Genomic DNA, 13945 nt, shown 5'->3' with positions numbered 1-13945 from the left:
TATATATATATATGTATATTTAGATATATAATACGAAAATTCGGATATTATTGATGCAAATTTTGGAAAAAATCAATCAATGTTCTTAAAACTAAATATTGTGAACAATTCTGAGAAATTTACAAATAATAATAACAATTTCTGATAACTACAGCTGACATAGACTAGTCCTTCATTTTGTTACTCTCTATAAAGGTTGTGATAAAACTCCTTTCTTGGCTTTCAACCAACATACCGAAAGTACGGCTTAGAAATTAAAAGTTAGATGATCTTAATATAATGTATATCTTTAGTAGTCGTATATTCTAAAGGTTTCGTTTCTAGTAAGTGAACAGTTAAGAGTTGCCTTCCTGAATTCCAGAAATTCTTCCCTAGAGAGATTACTGATTAGGAATTAATATGTTGCATCATATGGTGTGATAAGCTGATGTGATAAATTTGAAGAAGATTGTTTTAATATTGAATAGTTACTGTGATGTTAATATTTAATCGAAAATAAATTTGTCAGATTCTGCATTTATCTTTTCATCATTTAAGATAAGTTTATCTTGCTATCTAGTAACTAAAAGATAGTATTGTTTTCTAAAGCATTATAATTATTTGGTACTGTGTGTGTGCAAAAAATTGGACCATTCTGAATAACTCTTAATTTAATGAATAGATCTTCATGTTCTAGGATCAAACTTAATGTTTCGAAGGGATGAGCTGAAACACGATGTTTTAAGTTAACTCATCACGCACAAAAACATACTCTCTCGGAATAAACTTACATTTTTGCAATAAATTTGACTTTTTGGGTTCAAAAATATAAGGTGTAGTGTTAATCTTAAAACTTGGTCCCGATAAATTGGTCAATAGACTGTGACCAATGTTTAGTCCATAAAGTTAATTTAACTTTTTTGAATATTTCGACATATCTCTAGAACTTTTTCACCGAAATAAAACATTTTTGCACAGAGTTATAATAAATTATTGAATATTATTATTATCCCATTTTATAAAATAACTCCATGTGAAAAAAAATTTCTTAATGAAAAATTTGTTCTCACAATGTACAATTACTGCAGCCTTATGAGAGAACATTAAGTAAGCATGTTCATTGTAATGAAATATGCGATTATCTTAGGTTTGAAAAATAATCTAATTGTTTTTAAAAAAAATAAACTCAGCTATACAGATTGCGGACTTGATGCGAAGTAAGTAGGTGACAAGTAAATGTCTTGCTGAAAAGACTTAAGACATTTAAAATAGAGAACAGTTTACATCGTTTTTTTTATAAAAATTTATTTTCGTATTAAAAATTCCTCTGTGAATATTAAGGTTTATATCTGGCAACATGAACTATATCTCTCTCTAATTTTGATTGACATCTATTTAAACTTATAAAATTAAGAAATAAGGATCTCGTGAAGGAGGAGTACATTTTCTTAAATAATAGATAACTAGGCAATATTTAAAGCAAAAGAAGTGAAAAAAATCTCGAAAAAGCATTTAAATTTCTTATAACTTAAAACAAATTGGAGTTTCGAAACAAAATTGCTGATAAAAATGATTTTTAGCACATTACATTTTAAATACTTATTTGCACTTGAGAAGTATAAGGTTTTCTTACTTCATTAATAATTAATAATTCTCGAACCAGTTGCCAATTTCCTTTAACATCGTCATATTCCCTGCCCCTTTTCTTACTCACATTTGTAAATTCCTGTTTTTAAGTGTTACTTATTTTATGCAGCAAATCAAAGTTTATCAGTGAGCAAGAATAAAGAAAAAAAATTCACAAAAAGCACTTAGAATTGCAAAAATTGTCGAACAAAATCGGACACTTGTAGTTTTATAGTTTTTGCGCAGCTAAACAAAACGGGATGGCAAGTTAAACACCCAGAATAGTTGCGGAGGTGACAGGCAAAATTTTTTTAATATAGAGATATAGTAAGTGTTTCCGATTATCAGGTTTATCATTTCAAAATGCCTGTGTCAAGAAATAAAATTCTCGTACAAATTTAATGAAAAAACTGAACTTAAAACTGAATCATGTACTACACTCATTAATTTAAAAAGAGAAAAAATATTGACCTTATAAACATAGAATTGAAATATTATACCGTTATCAAAAACAATGTAATAATACAAATAAGTAATTTGTATAACGATATAAATGATGATAATGTGTGTACATATGTTTAATATTTTCAGAACACGTTTAACAAATGCATCAATAAACTGATTTTAATCAAGTAATTTTAATTCTATTACCAAACATATGTTAAGAATTAAATAGTATAAACATCAAAAACAATGTAATAATACAAATAAGTAATTTGTATTACGATATAAATGATGATAATGTGTGTATATATGTTTAATATTTTCGGAACACATTTGACAAATGCATCAATAATCTGATTTTAATCAAGTAATTTTAATTCTATAACCAAACATATGTTAAGAATTAAATAGTATAAACATTTCGTCCAAAAATTTTAAAATACATTTTGTTTTATATTTTGTTAAGTATTTTTATACTTCATGCTAATTAAATGCTTAATAATTTTATAACAAACAAATTCGTTTTTGAAAGTGACCATATCCAATTGGAAAAGAATTTATGAACTTCAGAAAAAAATATAGATTATCCTAACAAAAATCTGATTTTTCTTAAATAAAATATGACTGTATACGCCGCCTCAGATTTTTAAATATAAAAAGGGCTATAAAGCATATTAAATATACTTTTTTATTGATAGTAGAAATTTTTCCTTATTTATCTTGACCGAAATTCTTTCTGTGGCAAGTTTCTTATTTTATACCTTTTGCAAAAGCAGTAATTTATATTTATTACCTCGCTTTTCTCAGAAAAAATAGAAATGATACTTAAAAGTAGAGAATTTCATCCCTGCAAATCCGTGACATTGAGTGTGAAAAATCATAGTTTTGCCGCCACGCCGTGTGCTATAAATAGAATTGCGCGCAGAATAAGGTTTTATGGCAGTGATAAATTGCATCAAGCCACTCTTTACTTGAAAATCTTCTTTTGTAGAAAATTTAAGTTTGGAGAAAGTACTTCGATGTGCCACTTTCTCACGTTGATGTACAAATACTAACAGTGCGAACTGAGTTTTCTTGGGGCATTTGACATAATAATTACAACGTTTTCTATTCAATTTTCTTACATATGCTTAAGTTTAAATTAATCTCAAAATGTTCAAAAACCCTTAATCGAGAAAGATGCAAGAAAGGAAAGAAGAAGCGTATGTGTTGTAAAACGTTCCGGATCAAATTACGGAAGTTCCGTCCCTTGGGGTACGTCATCCGTGAACTCCATTTCTACCATAAAATATTATTTCGCTATTTTTTTCAGTAATATTTATTTAATTAGAGAAATTCAGTGATTTTTCGGATATTAATTACTTTAAAAACTACGGTATATCAAATTTTGCGTTGCATAACATGTTAAAGTAAAAACGGATTTTAGGGTAATGTTATTTAATACTGAATTTTCCTCAGGGGCTCTAAACACAGAAAAAGAAATCTGGTTCAGTATAACTGAACTCAGCGGTGCGATAGCCTTATAGTGGGCCAAGACCTACTGTACCCATCGCAGTTGGGGTGCAGGGACAGATGTTCCGGTTGGGTAGGCAGCCAAACGCGTAAAATCCAGTATTTTGTCCCCAAGTACTCATTTTATCGAGCCACTGAAGGGATGAAATGAGGAATCAACCTTGGCCGGGACTGGGGTCGAACCCAGGACCTGTGGCATGACAGCGCAAAGAGCTACCACTCAGCTGGTGGTCTTAGTAAATGTATTATAATAACATCTCTAGTAAAAAAAAAAGAAAACCATAATTCTGATTAATAAAATGAAAAGATATAGTTCATTTTATAATTGCTCCGTTAATCTATAACAGTTTTCCCGAAACTCTAATTTCCAAATTTATAGTTCTTAATACCAATTATTTTGTAAAAAGAAATCGAAACAGAAAAGTATATTTAACCGAATAAATGATATTTCTGACATGCCTTAAGGCATCATAACAAAATTACCAAATTTTCTCACTTTTACCAAATTTTATCACTTATTATAAAACAGTGTTTTATTGCCATTTTTTCTAAAATTGTGAACACGAAGCTTCGGTAAAAAATATCGAGATTTTTGGTGATCTCATAGAGCCAGAAACACTGTAGATTTTATCACATTCTCGTAGTTTTGACCATATTATTTTCTCAGAGCACAAACATAGAAAGTGTGTACATTTAATCAATCTGGCCGAAATTGAATCCCAAATCCTCGACATCTTTTTTTTTTTTTTTTTTTTTTTTTTTTTTTTTTTTTTTTTTTTTTTTTTTTTTTTTTTTNATGGATGGGTGATAGATAAATATATGGATGAATGGATGGATGGATGGATGGATAGATGGATGGATGAAGGGATGGATGGAGGGACGGACGAACGGATGGATGGATGGATGGATAGGTGGATGGATAGATATTACGGATTATGCATCCAAGTTACCGGTACTTTCACATTGTATATTAGAGGTAAAATTTGTTCACTTCATTGTCTTAAAATATTGCAAAACTGTGTTTTATCAATTGAAAAGTAATTTTTAAATGAAGTCATTTATCTGATTTTAGTCATTAAGTTTTCTGGAGAAAGAAAATTTTTGCAATCCTTTTTGAAAAATAAATAATTTATAAAGTATGTTCAAACAATAACAGTGGCTCAATGCTGTTTAAACTGAGGTAGATTATCTGTGAGTATTCTTTGGACATAAACACTTATATACTATGATATTATATATTACGTTTTAATTTTATAATACATTTATGATATATATTTTTGTTCCATTTTGTTTTAAATAAAATAAAAAATTCTGAAACAAATTTTTTTAAACATTTAATATTTTTTTTTTCAATGTAGATTACAATAAATGTGATTTTTCATAGGGAAGAATAATAAATTCTTTAGTATTACAGGGATCTTTGATTTATATCGAGGGTAATTCCTGATTTTTATCCCATTCATGAACCATGAAACTAATTAAAATATCAGTCAAATAGTTGTAAATATGAATTTAGGTCTGATATATCTTCGTACAAAATGTGAATGCCTAAAAATATTTTTATTCTAATTTTTAAATATATATTTGTAAAATCAAATCTTTAAAATTGCCCATCCACTGTGGAATCACCATCTATTATAATACGTTTTCCTTTTCCTTATACTGCTTTTTATTTCATTGAAATTTAAGTTGGAAAAAATAGTTTTTAAACTAAATACGTGACTGAAAAAAGGAAAATAAATGTTTTCTGATAAGTTAAAAAAGATGATGTTTCTGTGATGCATTGCATTTAAAATTTTTTGTAGTATATTTTTAGTTGTTTCTTTTTGAAATAAAACTTTTTTGAATGAATTTTTTTGAAGAAATAAGTAGACAATTTTTTTTTATCTTTGGAGTCTTAACTTTTGAATTATATCTAATGTAAGTCATTTATCTTCCCTTTATACTGTTTTTGAAATCTATTGAGTGTTACGAAAATTCAATTCAAGGAAACTTAGTTTTTTTTAAAAATTATACACCTGCTAAACGTAAAAATTAATATTTATTGATAAATTGGAAATAATAAATGTTTTATGATAAAATATATTTCCCGTTTGCCATCTTTAACGTTTTAAGTACATTATTTGCTTACATCAACATTTTGATAATTTATTTCCTAAAACATAAAAGATTTTGTTTAATATTTAGTGTCCAAACTTTTGAACTATGTGGAATTTAATTTGTTCTCCCATTTACCAAAATGTATCACAGATAATAAAACAATATTTTATTGTTAATTTTAACGAAATCATTACCAAAATGCTTCAAGTAAAATTGCCGAGTGCTTTGGTGTTCTTATAGAGCCAGAAACACGGTTAAATTTACCATATTCTAGTAGTTTTGACCATACTTTTTTCTTCTAAGAAAATAAAAAGCAAATAAAAGATTGTGATGCATTTCGTACCTAATTTGTAATTAAAAAAATCTACTTATCCCGTTTCGAAAATTTAATTCAAAATCGAACGTAAAGCATTGAGTAAATAAAAAAATCTAAAAATCGACTCATTATCTTAAAAAAAGAGGAAATATTTAACATTTTGTTACATTTTTAAGTCAAAGATATTTTTATGTTTACATTGTATAATAATAATTTAATATGAGGTGATCAAAATAGCTCAGATCAATGTGTCATTGTATTGTTTTATTGCGTGCAGTAACGTGGCGTTATGAATAATATTTAACATATCTACTGATGAAGAATAGAAGATGGCGTGACACGTAGTTTGGTTTTATCTAGAATTATAAATAAGGTAACGGTTATCATGTACGTCTAAAGTGGACACTAGAACTAATAAAAATTGATGAAAATCTCCGATTTTCTAATTGAAGGTGATTCTGGCTAGCTGACCGCTATTTCAACAACGAGCACCTTCAAACATAAAATAGAAATTCTGATTTTTTTTAAAAAAAACTTTTTTTTCCTAAATATGAATGAAAACTGTGCAGATCGAAATGAAACTTAAAGGATATTGATAATATTCGAAAATATTATGAACCTAAAATAATTCACATATAATATTAACAAGATAACTGGACTGTGTAGGGATCAGCAACCTGGTCATATACATCAGGAAGTTTTTGGGTTCAAATTCCCGACAAGGCATGGATGTTCTTTTATCCTCTGTTCTATCTGTCATTGCTGTGGAAGCAACGTCGACCCATCTAATATGGTGCCCCTGAAAGAGTGGCCAACAAATCTGCCCTATTATGCCTGAATTGACGAATGTTGAACTGGGAGGGCATTGGAAAAAATATTAGCAATTGTTGCAAATTACTATTTAACTTCAATTTAATATTTTATATTTTCTTTGATTTGTAAGAAATGTTGCCATATACGTACTTTGGTTTCACACGGCATACAAAGCATATCATGTATTTTTTATTTTTATTTTTAAGAGTTAAATACGTGAATTTTAAACGTAGTTTTTGAAATTTAGTACATTTTTCTTAACGTTTCAATAAAGCAATTATAGAATTAAAATTAACAAAGAATCGTCCCAATTTGATTTTTTAGAAATTTTGAAAAAACTACTTCTATTTTATGAACACGCTTGATATTATGTGTTTTTCCCAGAGGTTAAAAAAGAGAAAATAAAGCGTGATTATGTCTTTGGGTGTAAAAACGTATAACAGTATAAAATGTTTGCACTTGATATATCTTTATCATAAATATTTTTTAGAACATCGCGCAGCACAAAGAGTAGAAAGAGATTTGCAAGAACATTAAAATAAAATAAGGCAGAAACTAATACAATTTTTATGAATAAAATTTACACATCTTTGCATTTTTCTACGATTTGATCAAAATTTTTCCGTTCCTTTACATACTTCGTCTTGCATTGCATTATATTAAATTTGAAATGATTATGCAGAGGGATAATCTCAATCGAAGCATCTTAATCTTTACGCATTTTTCATTCATAATCAGAATTATTTGCATTTTTAGAATTATTTTTATTTTTAATAATTATTGTATTTTTATAATTACTGTATTCTTATAATTATTTCCTTCAAAACAAATTTAAAAAATTATGCCATAGCAGATGTTATAAACATTTTGTTCACTTAAATATAATGTTTAATTCCACCAGAAATCAATTGAATGATTATGTGTAAGAATCAAGCCAATTAAAAAAATATTTAAGGTTTTTAGGTGAAATATATTAAACTATATTGAAAAATATATTAAACTATATTGAAAAATATATTAAAATATATTGAAAAATATATTAAAATATATTATATATTGAAGAATACTTTACTTAAACAGTCATCATAATGACAACCATCGTATTATAAAATTTTTAAACGAAAATAACGTCGCATTTTTCTCTGTATTTTTTTTTCTTTAAGTAATAACTATTTTTTTTCTCCTTGATAAATTTCTGCAATGTGTGAACATTTTAAGCTTAAATATTTCAACTCAAAAAACTTCAATATAGCAGATTCTAAAAAATTTCAAAAATCTTTTTTGTATAACCGTGTTTGTATTTTTCCTCTACAACAGTGTTCTTAAATAAACTATTTCATGAAAAAAAGATCTATTTTTTAAACCGGTTGTAAAAAAGAAAGTGTTAAAAGTTTTACACTAATATTACATTTCTGAATTTGTAAAAGATGATTTTTCGTAAATAAAATTATTATTTTTAAATATTTTAGGGATTTATAATCATGAGGTGAAACTCAAGACAATATATAAATATGAACTCATATTGTAGCTTAAATAAAAGTGGATTTAATTTTTGCCTCTGACATGAGAGCTCTTTCAGATTTCAAGTTTTTTGGGGACATTTTCAGATTTGATGAAAATTGATATAATGCTGATTTTGTTAATAAGTGCTCAGTAAACATATGCTAACGTTTTAACTGAAACAAATATGCTAATTAAGCTCAATGGCGCTTTTATAGATAATAAAACAAATAAGAAAATTTTATGAAATATTATGAAAGATATTGTTACCAAGTAAATGAGCATTCAAGTTAAAAATTTAAAATCAGTATTCTTCAAAACTGTATATTTGTAGCATTAAAATAAACTCGTTAAATATAATAAGTCATTTTTGATGAATGCGTAAACCTTAAGCATTATAAAACAAAATTATATACAAATACCAAATTTAAAAAACAGTTCTATTATATTTACTTAAATATAATGTTCGAAAATATATAATTCTAATATGCATGCAATTGCAATCCATAATATGCTTTGTCATGCTTTTTAAATAAGTTCATTTAACTGAGAAAAGCAATTTTTTTTTCGGTGAACATATGAACACTAAATTCTATAAAAGAATCTTTCTATTCAGATACCCAGAGTGAAAACAACTATATTCGATTTGCTTCAATGTAAAAGGATTTTTATATTTTCTACACCGATGAAAGATTATATGAAAAGATCATTTCAATGATCTGAACAGATGTAACGATAAAGAAATATGTGTTTCCCTTTCAAAAAATGATACATATGAGAAAAAGAATCTCAAGTTTCAAATAAAGGTTTCTAATGCTGAATCATTTCTTTTTAAACTTTCAGCATCCATAGAGTGAAATGCTCTGAAAAATATTGCTATTTGTAGTGTTTTCCAACCAGCTGCCGTCCTTATCTTTTTTTAAAGCTTTAACATATGAAAGAATACATCAAAGCGAAGTCAGATACGAAAAATGTGGAATAATTTTGTGTGTCGAAATTTAAAATGCGTTGTTAAATGTGTTGTTTACTGCATTTTGGAAATTAGACTGTTTAAAATATTCTTTATTTCCCAGATTTTAAGAAGTTTAAATATGTGTAAGAATAAATATTTAGTTATAATTTAGAAACAATGCGGAATAATTCTGCTATAAAATTTTTTTTAAAAAATTGTTTACAAGTGCTATTTGTTTTATCTTTTTTCTAAAATTAAAACAGCTTTAAAATTTTTTATTGCTGAGATTTTATAATTTATACAATATTACAAATATATTTATGCAGAGTAATTTAAAATAATTCTGTCATCAAAATTTAAAATTCGCTAATTAGTAATGCACTCTAAGATATTGTTCCTTAAAACTGAACAAACATGTTTTAACATAGATCTAAAACGAATAATAGTTAAGTTTGAAAACTTTATGTTTCAAAATCAAAACACTATACTCATTTTTGAACAAAATTCTTGGCCTCAAAAGCTATGTGAATGGAAAAATGTCTGAGACATTTGTAAGCTGTCGGCAGGATTTGAACCAAGGACCTCCAGGTTCTATGCTAGAACCCTCATTGTACTCCCAAGTCCTGTAAAAGTTAAGTTTCAAAAAGTGACCGCTGCAATAATACATATTGGGATACCAATTTCTAATTTCAATAGCACAAAAAGTTTTAAGTAGGAAAATGTCCAAACTTTTCCTTGACTGGGGAGATCAAATATAGTGGTTACAGCATCTTACTACGATCGCAGAGGTCCTTGGTTCGAATCCTGAAAGCAGCAAACGAATATCTCCCTCACGCATTTCTCCCTTCATATCCCTTTTGAAACTATGCATTTTGCTCAAACATGAATAGATGCTTTTGCAATTTAGAATGCACTTACAAATTCAATCTTTCGAGGCTTTCTTTGCAGTGTGTTATGTTCATTCCCTAGATTTACGTTTTAAAATCAATTTTGCGTTTTTAAAATTTACGTTTTAAAATTACAACAGTACGTTGGAAAAAAGCTATTTTTTATACTTTAAATTGGAAAAAAAGACTGAAAAAGTTTGTTAGTAAAATTTAAATCTCAATGTTTATAGGTTTTATTTGTTGGATCTTAATGTTTTTTAATGAAGCACTTTTGAAAATTCCTTACAGTTAAGGTCTTATAAATTATTATTATATGTTAGAAGAACAAATATTTGGTTATAATTTGATAACAGGATATTAGAAATATTTTTGTTAGTAAAATTTAAAACACGCTGTTGAGAGTTATAAGCTGCTGCAAATTTCAGTTTCAAAATATTACTTTGTAATTCTTTTTGCTCGGGGATTACAAATTCAAACAAAATTTCAGAAGAATAAATATTTGATTATAATCTCTCCAAAATGAAGTAGATGATTTTGATGAGAAAATCAGACGTTTGTCACTGTTTTCGACAATATCATAAAAAAAGCTTGAACCATACTATTATATTGTTTCGTATTTCATCGTGTTTCATCATGAAAAAAGTATATTTATAAATTTAGTTTTTTTTTGAAAAAGCATATATAGCATGAAATAAAGCTGAATTAGGCAACACACTGTAATAAAATTTTAATTTTAATTAGTTTAAAGTTTACTAAGTATTGGCTTATAAGAAATAGTCACAGCTACCGTGTTAATGTTACTTTTACGTAAACCATCAAAATGTATTTCAGGAAACTACAGTTTTTTATAAATATTCCATTTAAAAAAATCATAAAAAAACTATTCTTAAGGTACATTTTTCATTCCTTAAAAATAGTTTGTTGATTTCCTTATCACAATAAAGCTAGAAGTAAAATTAAAAACTGATTTCGAGAAGGAAACTGAGTTAGATAAAATATATATTTAATGCATATATAAATTTATGTTTAAATTATTCAAAATATACCTATGGTTTGAATTTGTTGTAAATTTCAAGAAATGGTTATTCCAGAAAGAGAATGTCTTCTCGTGTTTAATTAACTATCACGATCATATAATTATCGTAGTAAAGGTAATATAGTTTAGCAGTTTGATAAAAGTAGTTAAAGTTTTCGAGCTTTCTGTAAAACTGGAGAAAAAAAAGCACTTATTGTTTATAGTAGTTTTTGCTGTATCATATTCTCCAAGCTTGAGAATAAAGTGGATTAAATATCGTTATAAAAAAGAATTATTTTGCAAACAAGCAACTTGTTAGAGTTTAAAATAAAGAATTTAATTCAAGCAATCAAACATTTTATAGATAATATAACTTTCTATAAATGTATGACATATTGAAAAAATAAAGCAGTTTGAAATAATAATAAAAAGTCTTACGTAAAGTCAGAAATATTAAATTTCATATTTCAATTCAGCAAAATAAATTAGTTTTGAAATAAGGAAAATACTCATCTATTATTTATTTAATAAAGTAATCAATAATTTTAGGTATGGAACACCGAAGAGAGAGTAAAAAATAAAAGTCGATGAGACCAATAGTTTTGAAGCTATGAGAGTTAAGAGTATTAGAAATTGTTTTTCACTGACACTTTAATCCTCATGAAGCTCATATAACTTTACAACTACCAAGTCTATTTGTTTGTTTTTGATTTCTATGAATGTAAAAGATATAAAAGAAATGATACCACACGTGTCTAGAAAGCTAAAACAGATGTATTATAAAAATTGTTCTTCTTGTATATAAAACATTTATGACACTTATAACTTCTAAACTATTTGCTCTATCAACTTGTCGTTAATCTCATTCAATTAAACGCAAAAATATACACACGAATGACCTCTTTTCTTTTTTGAACAGAAATATCAGAGGTGTAGAGCAGTATCAACACAAAACTTTACTTATTTTGTTCATAAAAGTTAAATAACTTTTAAACTATTAGTTCCCTCAATTTTGCTTTCGATTATTCAGATCAGTGTAGGTACTATTCAGTTCGGTAAATAAACTATTTTCCCGATCAAATTTGCTTTCATTTATTCAATTCAGTGTAGAAACTATTAAGCTTAGTCAATGCACTATTAGCCACATCAACTTCGTTTTGGCTTATTCAGTTGAGTGCAGGAACTATTCAGTTCTGTCAGTGAACTATTTGTCTCATTAGTTTTGATTCAGCTAAATTTAGTTAATAGGAAATATTATCTAGTCAGTCTAGATAGGAATTTCAGACATTTGAATATGTATAATCGAAAATTGCACTTTTTATATTCACCCGTAGCTAAATTTCTTATAACTTCTAAACTTCTAGTAATATCGTCTTGATTTTTATGCCATTTGATTCAGAATAACAAAACACGTTTAATTCTTTGTACACTGTATAGGTTTTATTATAGGTCTGTATAGGTTACAAGTATAGGTTTTAACTCTTTTTGACTCCCTCACCCTGTCAGTAAATTATGGATGATGGCTTAAGGTTTCCCCCCCCGGGGGGGCAGAAAATTTGCAGATATTCATATTGGGTCCAAATCAGACTTCTTAATTAAATCATTAGCTGTCCACTCATTGATTTCCACTTAATTGGACAATATAAAATTCAATTGTAAGTGGTCAATTAGCTCCTGAAAAATCAACTTTAAAAAATTAAAAAAACTTTTTTTAACATTGAAAACTTTCGCAAAATTTAAGATTCATTAAATGTTGAAAAATTTTGGTGTTTTAAAAGTTTTGTCGCTGATTTTGATTTTTTAATCATCGCATGCCACGTCGCATTTACGTCTCAAATTTCGTTTACAACAACATTTATTTATAAAATTTTGAATAATTAATTTTGATATTTTTATTATTTTTGTCACATCCTTCACTGTAAACAATTCCGGATCAAATTACGTTAAAAAGTACAGTAAAATCTATTTTTACTGGAACATGCTGAGGAGCAAGAAATCTGATAAACCGTAATTTAACAGTAATAATTACACTAAAATCACCGAATCACTTAAATAAAATAAACATTGCTGTAAAAAGTAAAATATAATATTTACGATACCGTAAAAATGAATTTTACGAATAAAGCTTCCAAAGTTCCGTTACTTAAACGGTAATTTGATCCGGTGTTTTTGTAGTGCAGGGGAACTAAACTGTATGGTGAATAATTTTTTTTCTGTATTAGCAAACTTTAAATATGCTTTACTTTCTTCAATCCAATTATTGTATTTGTTCCATGAATTGCATGCACAATTCAAATTTATTATTTTATTATTTATTACTTTTTTTATTATTAGTAGCAGTATTTTTGGAAAACAAGACTCCCTGCTTAACTTTTGTAAACAAAATGAATGAAAAATAATAATTATTCACCAAAAAGAAATAAATATGGCTATAATTTTACATGGTAATCCCTAAATGCTTCATAGAAGCTGAAAAAAAACAAAGAAAAAATCTGTTTGATTCCTATAAATTCGAGTTTTTGTCATTCCGAATATTAAAGGGAAGAAAAAGAACGACGCATAAAACCGTGGTAATCCCAGTTTTATTTGCTGAATCATCAGATGTTTATTGAATCATGGTGTTTATTTTACTAAAACGTTGTGAATTTCATCTAAAACTGGAATTAAAAAAAGGGAGAAATTTTTACCATTAAAAAAAGGAAAATAGAAAAGAAAATACACTGAAAGTAAAAATAGTAAGCAAATGCGGAGAATTAAACATACAATATGGTAAGAGTTCCAATAGCCGATAAAAGTAAAAC

General features: G+C 27.0%; 1 protein-coding gene and 1 long non-coding RNA gene across 2 annotated transcripts in view; both read right to left on the bottom strand.

The window, feature by feature from the left end:
* The window catches only part of LOC122270694 (uncharacterized), a 28376-nt gene extending 16616 nt beyond the window's left edge, over window positions 1–11760 (bottom strand). The window contains exon 1 of the long non-coding RNA XR_011637519.1: window positions 11583–11760. This is a non-coding gene — a long non-coding RNA (uncharacterized lncRNA). The remainder of the gene's footprint in view (window positions 1–11582) is intronic.
* Window positions 1–13945, bottom strand: part of LOC107454903 (protein turtle) — a 954328-nt gene that overhangs the window by 818476 nt on the left and 121907 nt on the right. The window lies entirely within an intron of this gene.

This window comes from Parasteatoda tepidariorum, chromosome 8 (assembly GCF_043381705.1).
Source record: "Parasteatoda tepidariorum isolate YZ-2023 chromosome 8, CAS_Ptep_4.0, whole genome shotgun sequence".
NCBI classification, from domain to species: Eukaryota; Metazoa; Arthropoda; class Arachnida; order Araneae; family Theridiidae; genus Parasteatoda; species Parasteatoda tepidariorum.
The sequence above is the reverse complement of the archived record's forward strand: the minus strand, read 5'-3'. Positions and strand labels throughout refer to the sequence as shown.